Consider the following 11,864-nt stretch of genomic DNA (forward strand, 5'->3'; position numbering starts at 1 on the left):
TTAAAAAATATTAATAATAAGTTTTTATAAATATATATAAAAATATTATTAAATAATTTATAAATATCTAAATATTAAATAAATTTTATTTTTTAGTTATTATTTTAAGTTTTTTTTGTTTTTATTAATTTTTTTTATTACTATAAATATAGATATATAAAATATAGTTTATTATATACTTAAAAAAAACTTATTAAAATTATACATTTCAATTATATGAATTTTTATTTTTTCTATGTGGAACATTATTGAGGACTAAATTTTATAAAGAGGATATTTCCACATTTATTTTTTTACAAATGTGTATATTGTTTATGTCATGTCATCATTATTTCTTTATTGTCTTTTTCAATTTTAAAAGGGGAAAACCCAATATTTTCTTTTTCAACATTCCAAAAATAAAAATCTTATGGTTGTCAATTTTTATGTTTAAAAGACTATTCATTTTCTTTTTCTCTAGAATATTTATAACATTAAGATATATTTCTTATAAGTGCTGACCTATTTAATGATAATGATTGTGTTAATTATTAAAAATAGTTTTTTGATCCAAGTATTAAATTTATTTAAAATTTTCATGTTTCATCTTCATTTAGTTTGGAAGACTTTTACAAAAGTCAATATTGATACAATTGTTTGCATACATGAACAATTCATAATGAATCATTTACATCATACTTTAAAAAGTTCGCCAAAGTGTTTCTAATGTCATTAAACATTGAGGGAGTCAAAAGAAAGAGTTGTATTAGAGATTTTGAATCAATCTACCATTTTGAATACAATCCTCAAATATTTTATGGTAATCATCATGAATAATTTTTTTTACAAGAATAAATAATTTATAGCAAAGGATCTCTTTTTTTAGACGAAAAAACATAACTTCCATTCAATAAAGAAAAAGTTTTACATATTCATGATTCTTTACAAGATAGATTGCAGACAAGAGTAAGTATGTTCCACCAACATCTGTCTCATGACATAATCTATTGTAGTGTCAAATCATCAATCGAAAGAGAGTAGAGATGCATCACTGACCACAACAAAAAAGGAAATAATAAACAGGGAAAACCAACAAAAAGCCATTTAGTTCAATGCAAAAATGGAAAAAAAAAAACCAAAGATAGGGGAGGGAACTAGATCTAAAAAAAAACATGTCATTGCTCTGACCACCATAAAAGAGTTCAAAGAACATGAACCCAAGGCAGATGGAGAGGCTGAGAGTGGAAAGAGAATCTACCTCCAAATTTTGTTCTTGGTAGACATGCCTAGAGTTGATTTCCGGGATGAGAGGTAGGAAATTCCTAATCTGTAGCAACCAGTTGTAGAGATCAGGGACATCAAGAGATGAGATTCCTTTCACCCAGTTAATCATAGATAAGGAGTTTCCAATGATTAAGATTTTGTCAATGCCAAGCGAGGAAGCACATTATAAAGCGCCCCAAAGAGATAATAACTCAGCCCTACTGTTGTGTCCTCTACCACCATACCAGGAGAAATGGAAGTGAACATCTAGGTCAAATTGAAGAACAACCCCACATTCATAGTCACCACCAGAGGAAGCCCCATCAAAGAAACATATTGGATAAATTCTCTCCACATCAGAATAAGAGATAGATCGACGAGGGATTTTTGGTTGCCAAGAGACAATCTCTTCGAATAATTCCACTATACCTATAGTACCTCGTTTGATGTCCAGATATTTTCCTTAAAAAATAAGGGCATTGCAAGCCCTCCAAATGCCCCATAGAACATCGAGAGGGACAATCTTGTAGGCCTTCATTCTATAGTTCCAAAGGAGTACGCAATCATGGATAGAAGGTACATTACTAATAGTAAGGATTCCAAAATGAATTGATACCTCTACCCACATTTTAGAGGCAAAATGATAGCGCAGGAATAGGTGTGGGCCATTCTCTGAATCCAACCTGCAAAGCAGGCACCATCAAGGGTCAGAAAAGACTCTCTTGAGAAGATTGTCCTAGGTCAATACTCTATTATGGATGGCGAGCCAAGAGAAGCATTTTAGCTTCAAGGGAGCATCCCATTTCCAAATGAGCAAGGTGAATTCTGTGAATGGTAGGGGAAGAGAGGTCGAAGTGATGTGGTCGTAGGCCTCCTTGAGAGGGATTCTGTCATTGACCATTTGCCCCCCTCCCCACCCCCCCACACTAGCTTATCTAGACTCAGTGATAAGTGGATATCAACCATGCATAGACTACTGCAATAGTCTTCCCACTCAGTTGTCATGTCCTCCTATAAACCAATCTGCCATGCATGTGACCAATCCTGAGCAACACAGACAAGTCTATATCTCTCCCACAGGCCAGCAAGGGTGTTCATCGCCATATAGGAGAGAGATTTGATTATTTGTATTGGAAGAGAGTGGCATCCACTGAAACCCTTGATGGAATCCAAACCAATGTGGATCCTTTATCCATTTCCAATCACCCATCGAATGTTACTGCTTAGCCACGGTAGGACAACTCTAATACTGCTCCAAATCTTGGAACGTCGACCAGCTGAAGGTGCCCCCTCAACAATCCATTCCTCGATTATGCATTGAAGAGAGTATTTGTATTCATATGCTCTATCAAAGCCCTTTCTCACAAAATAACCTCCACAAATTTGCTGCGAAAAGGGCTAGGTTAAAGGATCGTGTGTCAATAATGCCCCAGCCTCCACATACAATCAACTTGGCAATGGACATTAACCCAATTAGATGGATCCTCTTTACTGCACCAAAAACCAAACCAAACAAACTTAGCCACCATTGAGTCTATCTTGTTAATGAAATATTGGGGAAGATGAAAGAGATGCATCTAGTAGATCGAGATGCCAGTCAAGACAACCTTTGTCATAATGACTCTTCCACCCAATGTCAACCATCTTTGGTCCCAACAAAATAGTTTTTTTTGTTTTGTTTTTTTTTTTAGAAAGAAGACATTCCCAATCATTCAATAAGTACTTGCTGAGCTTTAGAAAACATCCCAGGTATTTAAAACCATCTATCATAGAGAGTATTTTTATTCCAAATAGGGAAGCTATTTCAAGTACTTCTAGGTCATCCACCACCACATCTATCAGTTCAATTTTTGTCTTTTTTTATGTAGAGCCCAAAAGATTTACCGAAATCCATGAAGATCCTATGAAAAGTGACCCACTTAGAGAGTATTGTTTCACGAGCACATAATGCGTCATAAACAAGCATCAGCTGAGAAATTTTTCATCCTTTGGAGATTTTGCATCCATATATCAATGTTTCCTCAAACCTTGCCTTAACTCCCCTGTTGAAGGCATCCATGATCAGAATGAAAAGAAGCAGAGATAGTGCACATCATTGGCGAAGCCCCCTATAAATTTTGAAGAAATGAGTTGGCACCCCGTTGATGAGAAAAACCATAGACGTTGATGTTATGGAAGATATTATCCACTTCACATGCTTGTGCAAAAAACCAATTTTATACAGGATCATTGAGAGAAATTCCCTATCCACACAGTCATACACCCTGTGGAGGTGAACTTTCATGTTCCTTTTTAATTTCTCTTCGATAAGAGAGTTTATAAAAAAAATGAACATAATAGATGTTGGTACATAATTCAAACTTCTTAGTTTAGTTGTTTCACTTGAAGTAATCTTTAACAAGCTTTTTATATCCTCCATTACCAACCATAGAATTATCAAATTCTCTAACATTGTTTTGTAAGTTTATATGAAACATGTTTTAAATAAATCATTTGATTTTAACCTACATGTTTGAGGTATATATTTCTCACCTTCACATGTTTGTATTTCTTTCATTGTCTCAAGTAACAGCTCTATCAATCTCATCAACGAATGTTTTTTTCCTTCTAGAACCTTGTGTTAGGGAGAAAAGTGTGCAGAGCTAGATGATGTATATGAGTGCTTATGAGTGACCATCCTCTCCAAGAAATCCCTTTCATACCCCAATGTATGTCCAAATCCATATTGGATTTGTTGGAAAGATGGACCAATTGGACGACCCAACCTTAAAGTTGTTAATGTCAATGTTGTTTTGAACTCATTTGTGATGTCTTCCATCCATTTCTGTAAGATTGGATATGTTTGTTTGTTGGGATATATGTTTTAATTATGAATAATTCATTTGTTTTGAATAAAAATAATGCAAGAATAGTTTTGACAAATAATTTATGTGTCACTCAATGGAATTATTATTGTGATTTTGATTAAAGTAAAAAAGAAAAAAATATATTAATGTTAAAGAAATATTATCATGACATTATGTATTTATGATTTTCTAGATCATTGTAAAATGTAAATTATACTAAAAGTATATTTTCCAAGGATAAAAGTATATTTTCCATGGATGTAAGATTTCAGTGACTCATTTTTTTTTACATATAGAGAATGAGATATGGATTTTTTAAGATCAAAGAAATTTTGATTGAAAAATTACTTGTATAGTGTTAAAAAAAATAGGATTTCAAATTTATTTAAGTAATTTTTATTTGATATATTTTTCTTTAAAGGAAATTATTATAGTTTGAATTTTTTTTGTTAAAATTCATATTTTTCTATGTACAATTGTGAACTAACAAATGACATGATTATTTCAAAATTTAACAAAATTGTAACAAAGTTAAATAGGGGTTAGTATAATCATGGAGTATTCTAGCCAATAATATTTTTAAGAGAAAATGGGTTGTAACTAAAACACTAAGGTTTTGGATTAGTATTTCAAGATATTGAAAGCCCGACTTAACAAACACTAAGCCTATTGTTGAGAAAAAAAATGTACCACGGAATCTTTAGGATATAGGGTGGCTAAAAAAATAGATACTTATATAAATATAATACTCGATGCAAGAAGAAACACATAAATGTTGGAAACTAGCTTACAAGACGGGAATAAAAATGTCAACTTTTAATGATATTACAAAATTAGGGGAGAGTCATTTCGAGAATAAATATTTGGTAAATTATCTACAATTATTAGGAATATGAAAGGAAACTCATTGAAATAAATAAGTATAGAATGATGCTTTGTCTACATTATTTTGTGTGGCATTTCACAATGATATGATAAATCCCACTCATGATATGAGTTTTTATAGATTAAATGTTAAAATGATTTGTTATTAAGAAAATGAGAACCTTAAATAACTTTACAAGAGAAAAGATACCTCCAAAACATTAGGAAGAGAAAGAATCTATGAATGTAACAAATTAAGGTTTAATTTATAATATGACATCAAAACTCATAATGACTTTCTTTTTTTGTAATGACTAAGTAGTCTAGAAGGCCTACATATGTTATGTAGAGTATACTTATGATATAGATTTTTTTCCAGAAGAAAAAGCAGTATAGATTATATTAAGTCAATATAAAGAGCTACATTTGGAAACATATGAGAGGGACTTGAGTGGATATCAAGTCAAAATAGAGCTGGATCATGAAGATAGGATGACATATAGCAAAAATCTCAGAGTATGATGGATACAGATAATGGATACATATGATGCTAGATGGGCTGGAGATGTACATATACTTAGACATTAAGTCAAAATAGAGGGAGCAAAAAACATGATAAGACAGATGTATTAGGCCTATAAACCTGAGATAGCATCAAAGCTAGAGCAGATACTTTGCAAAATGGCAGAGAAGGGGGTCTTGGAATCTCTAAAGATTTTATGATTCCGCCATTTCCAGGCATACCATAACGTGATAACAAGAAGGGGACGCCTTGCCGCACATTGAGAGCGCCACCAATACTTATGATATAGATATGTGCAGTTTTTTTGTCAATACTTCATAAAATTTAATTATTAATAAATATTATCTATAATTTATAATATATTTCATTAATTAGGTATTATGATTAGCTTTATTCCTAAAGTTAGGTATTTTAATATAAGATTGGAAAGGTGATGTACTAATTCTTATCCAAAATAAAATATCTTCTAAACATTATAATACTTCATTTACTAATTTTTGTAAACTATTATAATGGATAAAACCAAACTAGTTAACATTTTAATCAAAATGTTTCTAGCCAAATAAAAATTATTCACATATTTTTTAGATAAAATATTCTAACTTAATTTAACAATGAATAAAAATACAATCCTAGTATACATAAACTCATCCATTATAATTTTCCCATTCAACTTATAATATGATAATATATTATATGAGTTTGATAATAAATAATTTATTATTAATTATAATGTATACTCTATACAAACATAACTCAATGTTGTAACTCAATGTTGTTGCAACCACAATCATGTTAGAGAAAAAAATTATGACGCTTTAAGGACTAGCTAGTTCACAATTTTCTTTAAAAAAAAATACATTAAACCCATAAGTTATCCTATTCCACTACAAAAGATGATATTATGGTATTCCGACCTTGTCACTATTGTGATATTTCCACAGCTGAAGATAATCAAGCTTTTATAGTATCCTGGGAAATGTTAATTAAATTAAATTGAAGTTACACTTAAATAAAATATGTTCTTAAATATCATTACTTTTAACAAATCCTTTGATGACATATAAAATTGCTAAATTTGGAATTTAAATAATACTGATATACTTATAATTTAATATAAATAAATAAAAATAATTGATATTATCAAATATCATGATAAAAAATTACACCTATGATGAAATTTAAACATATATTCCCTTACTTTTATTGAAATGAAAATCCAAAAATAATGCCCAACAAAAAACATCTGAATGAATTAATTCATATAACAGAAAAATCAAATTAACTTTAATATAATAGAATTTTTAGAAGTTTGCATTTAGATTCAAGGCCCACCAGATTCACACAAGCTATCTTGAGATAAGATAATTCTCTCTTGCCAGATTTAGAGTTATAAGAGAATCTCCAAACTAGCATGTCTATTTTTAATTTTGGATTACACTGGATGGAGATTGTGTGGAATATAACTCGGGCCTCTAAATCAATCTAACCACTGAGCAAAATAATTACTTAACCAACAAAATTGCAAAGTAGGGTGTTAAAACACTCAATCTTCCATAGCTTTAATCTCTCCCATGCTGGCACTGCAAAGAAATAAAAACACTAAGAAAATTAATGAAATCAAAATACTAAGTAAATTAATGATATCTTTGTGCACATACTACACTTAAAACAAAGAGTTGCAACAAGGAAAGAAAATACAAATGCAAGGAAAAACATCATGTTTACCAAAAAAATGAACATGATAGATGTTGGTTTACCAAAAAGATGAACATGATAGATGTTGGTACATAAGTCAAACTTCTTAGTTTAGTTATTCCATTTGAAACTATTTAAAAAAAAAATTTAGATCCTACATTACCAACCATATAATAAATAACTTCCTTGGCATTTCTTTGCAAGTTTAGATTATACATGTTTTAAATTAAAACATTTGAAACTAACATTCACATTTGAGATATATAATTCTCACCTTCATATGTTTGTATTTCTTTCATTGTCTCTTGTAGCAGCTCTATCAAGCTCATTAGCAAATGTTTTTTTCCTTCTTGAACCTTGTGTTGGAGGAGGAAATTGTGCAAAGCTAGATGATGTATATGAGCGCTTACGAGTGACCATCCTCTCCAAGAAATCTCTTTCACGCCCAAGTGTATATCCAAATCCATCTTGCACTTGTTGGAAAGATGGAGCAGCTGGATGGTCCAACCCCAACGTGGTTGATGTCAATGCTGTTTTGAATTCACTTGCAACATCTTCCATGCATTTTTCTAAGAAGTGCAGATGTGACTCATCACCAGGTAACTGCATAAGTGACTCAAAAATATGCCTAATATTTTGTGAGATCTTTTCTCATTTGTGACTTGGATCAACATTAGTGGAAGAATCCATGGAATAATTAACATTATCATTTACCTACAAAGAAAAAAAACAAACAATCATAACAACAATAAAAGAGTGATAAAAAACATAATTAACATTATCATTTACCTACAAAACAAAACAAAAAATAGTCATAACAATAGTAAAAGAGTGATAAAAAACATAAAATTAACCAAGTTATGAAATTATTACCATGACATCAACATAAGAATCCATGGAAGCATTAACATTATCATTTACCTACAAAGAAAAAAAACAACTAGTCAGAACAATATTAAAAGAGTGATAACAAATATAAAATTTAGAGAGTTATTAAATTATTACCATGACATCAACATCCAAGTTATCCACACTTTCAAAGTCATCATTTTCACGTATCTGTGAACAAAACATTGTATGGTATTAGATCACAATGACTATTATTTATTATTATTGATCTACATATTCAATGAAATACTCAAATCACCTGGTTTTGGGTTGTTGCATTGATTCTTGCTTCTAGATTTTCTTGTTCCAACCTTATTTTTTCCCTCATCATGCTAACCTTGATGACATGTTTGCAAAGATATCCATTTTTCACCCAATCACAATCACACATAGCAAAACTTGAACTTGAATGGCATACCATATATGATTTATCTATATCATGTTGGCTTTGCACCCATGCTATTGAAGAATCTGAGTGGTGCAGTGTCACATTACAATCTGGAATAGATTGTGCCCTTAGCCATGAATGAGCTTCTATTTTCTCCACCTTATAGTTTCTATGGAAACCATTTTCCTTTGCACATTGACGCCACCAATAAAAAATGTGGACCATTGAACACAACTGATGCACCAACCAATCCACTCACATTACAATCTGGAATAGATTGTGCCCTTAGCCATGAATGAGATTCTATTTTCTCCACCTTATAGTTTCTATGGAAACCATTTTCCTTTGCACATTGACGCCACCAATAAAAAATGTGGACCACTGAACACAACTGATGCACCAACCAATCCACTCGACGATGTGAAGTTGCTCGTATTGACTTCAAAAGAACTTGTTTCAAATGTGAATGGTAGGACTCAATAGCGCCATTTGTTTCTTGTCCGGCATGCTTTAAGTGACGACAACATTTTGCCCACATTTCTGATTAACACAAAATAAAGTATGTCAATAGTCAATATAATTATACCAAAAATATGAAAATTAAAGCTACAGAAATCAAACCTATTCTGTCCAACCATCGTGCTCGAAAGTAGTCAACAAAGGTGGTTTCCTCTTGGAAGTCATTTAGAAATTTGTTGGTCTCCTCAAGTGCAGAATTTGCATTTTTGTGGCTGTGCATAATGTCACCTAGACGCTTAAATACAATGTTGCAAATAAATATCAACCTTTGATTTATGTATATTACTATAAATATTACTAAAATTAAAAAAGGTTAAAAAAACTAATTAAATTATTTATTCATATGAACTAACTAAGTTCATATGACATTATTTTTAATTGATCAATTTAATTAAAAGTACAAACCTTGCAAATAAATATTAACCTTCGATTTATGTATATTACTATAAATATTATGTAGAGGTTAAATCTCTATCATCCACCTAATAATTATTAATAATTAAATAAACATTTTAGAAGTCTTATTTCAAATAAACACGTCTATCAACATAATTAAATTGTTACTTAGTTTTTATTCTAATTCTCAAAAACAAAAATTATTAATTTCTCTTTTATAAATAAATTTTCTTTTAATCTAATAATCTCTATTCTTAATATTTTATTATTTTTTTAATTTCATTTTTTTAAACATAAACCAAATATCAAATATTATTTTATAAATGAATTTTCTTTTAATCTAATAATCTCTAACCTTAATATTTTATTATTTAGTTAATTTCATTCTTTTAAACTTAAACCAAATATCAAATATTATTTTATATTTTATTAAAATATATATTATTTATTTAAGTTAAGTTTTTTTAAAAATAAACTAAATTTATATTCTATAAAAAAAAATAATAATAACAATTAAATAGTTTTAAACATTAACGCATAATATAAAAGTAAAAAATACGCGTAACATAAAAGTAAAGAATTTGAAATTTATTAAAAGAAATGTGTCATGCCCATAAAGACACCGTTAAGACGGGCAGATATAAGACAATGATAAATGAATGCATAAAGACACCGTTAAGACGGGCAGATATAAGACAATGATAAATGAATGCATAATTTAAAAGTAAAAGAAGTCCAAGTTTTACATCATGGTCAATTGAAATTCTAACGGTTAAGCCATAACATTGATATATTTAAGGCATAATATAGAAGTAAAAAAAATGGAAACCAAAAGCTTTTGGTTCAATATTAAATTATTAAAACAGAAGTCCAATGCAAACTCTTGTGTTAACATCATAGTAACTTTAACGATTAAGCCATTCACAATAACCCATGGTCAGTAAGCTATCTCCCAATACTTCATCCCATATTTGCATCGCATGCAGCGTGACATCTCGACTTGTTGTAACTGCGTTGTATAGTTGGCGATGCTCCTAGGTGATCAGTACTCAAGGAGTAATAATTTCCGCTTCCTCTGAAAATAAAAAAAGAAGTCTATAGACACCCTGTTCCTTTTGGATTCACCATGAATGAACCACTGGTGCTCTGGTTGCCGTATTTGCCATTACTTCAAATGTGCCATTCAATTTTACATTAACTATTGTTTAAATATTCTTCTACAATCTAATTCTAATTAATATTTAAATCCATATTTGTTTGAATACCCTTCTCACCCGTAAAGAGTGACCTAATGATCCAGGAATGGGCTCGGTATCAACTCACTCTCCTTCCTTTGTTTGGATCTGGAGGCCACCCACATCATCTTGTTATATCTTGGACATGTATTTCTGGATCGTCTCTCTGCAAGACATGATAAAAACTATCAAACACTTATTTTGGATATGGCTGACTTCATAAGTACAGGTTTTAATTTTTCATAACAGGAAAAAAATAAACATACGGAGATTTCTGGCCAAAACTTGGAAGATGATGCGTGCCGACTCGCGATTGATAATATGGAAGAAGCCCAATTCGCTGCAAGCGTCTCTCAGTTTCTTAAAGCTCCATCTATTCATCGTTGCTTCTTCCATATCGCTGCATAGAGTTGCAGGCCTCAACTTTGAAGGAAGGATACCCGCAAGAATTGAAAAACTGCCCCCCGAAAATAAATGATTTGAATTCATCTAGGGGGAGTTGGGGATTGGAAAGGGATCTGGAAGGATACCCGGAAGAATTAAAAAATTGCCGCTGAAAATGGATGATTTGAATTCATTTTGGGGGAGTTGGGAATTGGAAAGAGACCGGGAGTCCTGGACCTGTCACCTGCAACATTAACTTGACAATTAATTCGACGTACACCGGCACTTACCCAACTCCCCGAAAAATTTCTAAAACTTTTCCGCCACGACATTGGATAGATTATTAACGGAGACCGTGACGGAGATGGAGGGGCCCATTTTGCCACGTAGAGGCGGTCGAGCTACCTGCAATCGAGATAAGCTCGGCCCAGAGGTTGGGCCGAGGCCTGCATCGGAATCGCCCTTTTGCTGGGATATTGCTTGGAGGTTACCGCTACGACAACCTCATAGCAAGACCTCCTGTTTGCAAGATCCCAGGGCCGCGGATTAACTGCGCAGCACCGAATTCAGAGATTTCCGTGTGCAGAAATGGTGAGGGTTTGACCCATTAATTCGACCGCAGCGGAATTATTGGGAGGCTGCACGACCAAGGAATAGTTTTTCAGAGCCATTAGCACCGGGAATTTATATTTTAACCACCAGAATTTCTCATAAGCTGACAAGACTACCACAGATGTCGCCAGGACATTGTCAGTTGCCAACTGTTGATATGAATTGTCAGGTGCTGGTAGCATGCTTCCGAGCATGCGCGTTAGAGGTAGGCAGTGCATGCCTTTCAGAATGCTGCTTGATACAATAGGAACATTCTTGAAGACCGAGCT

Source organism: Pinus tabuliformis, chromosome J, assembly GCF_031772625.1.
Source record: "Pinus tabuliformis cultivar Carrire ecotype Pingquan chromosome J, CPIR1, whole genome shotgun sequence".
In the NCBI taxonomy this organism is placed as follows: Eukaryota; Viridiplantae; Streptophyta; class Pinopsida; order Pinales; family Pinaceae; genus Pinus; species Pinus tabuliformis.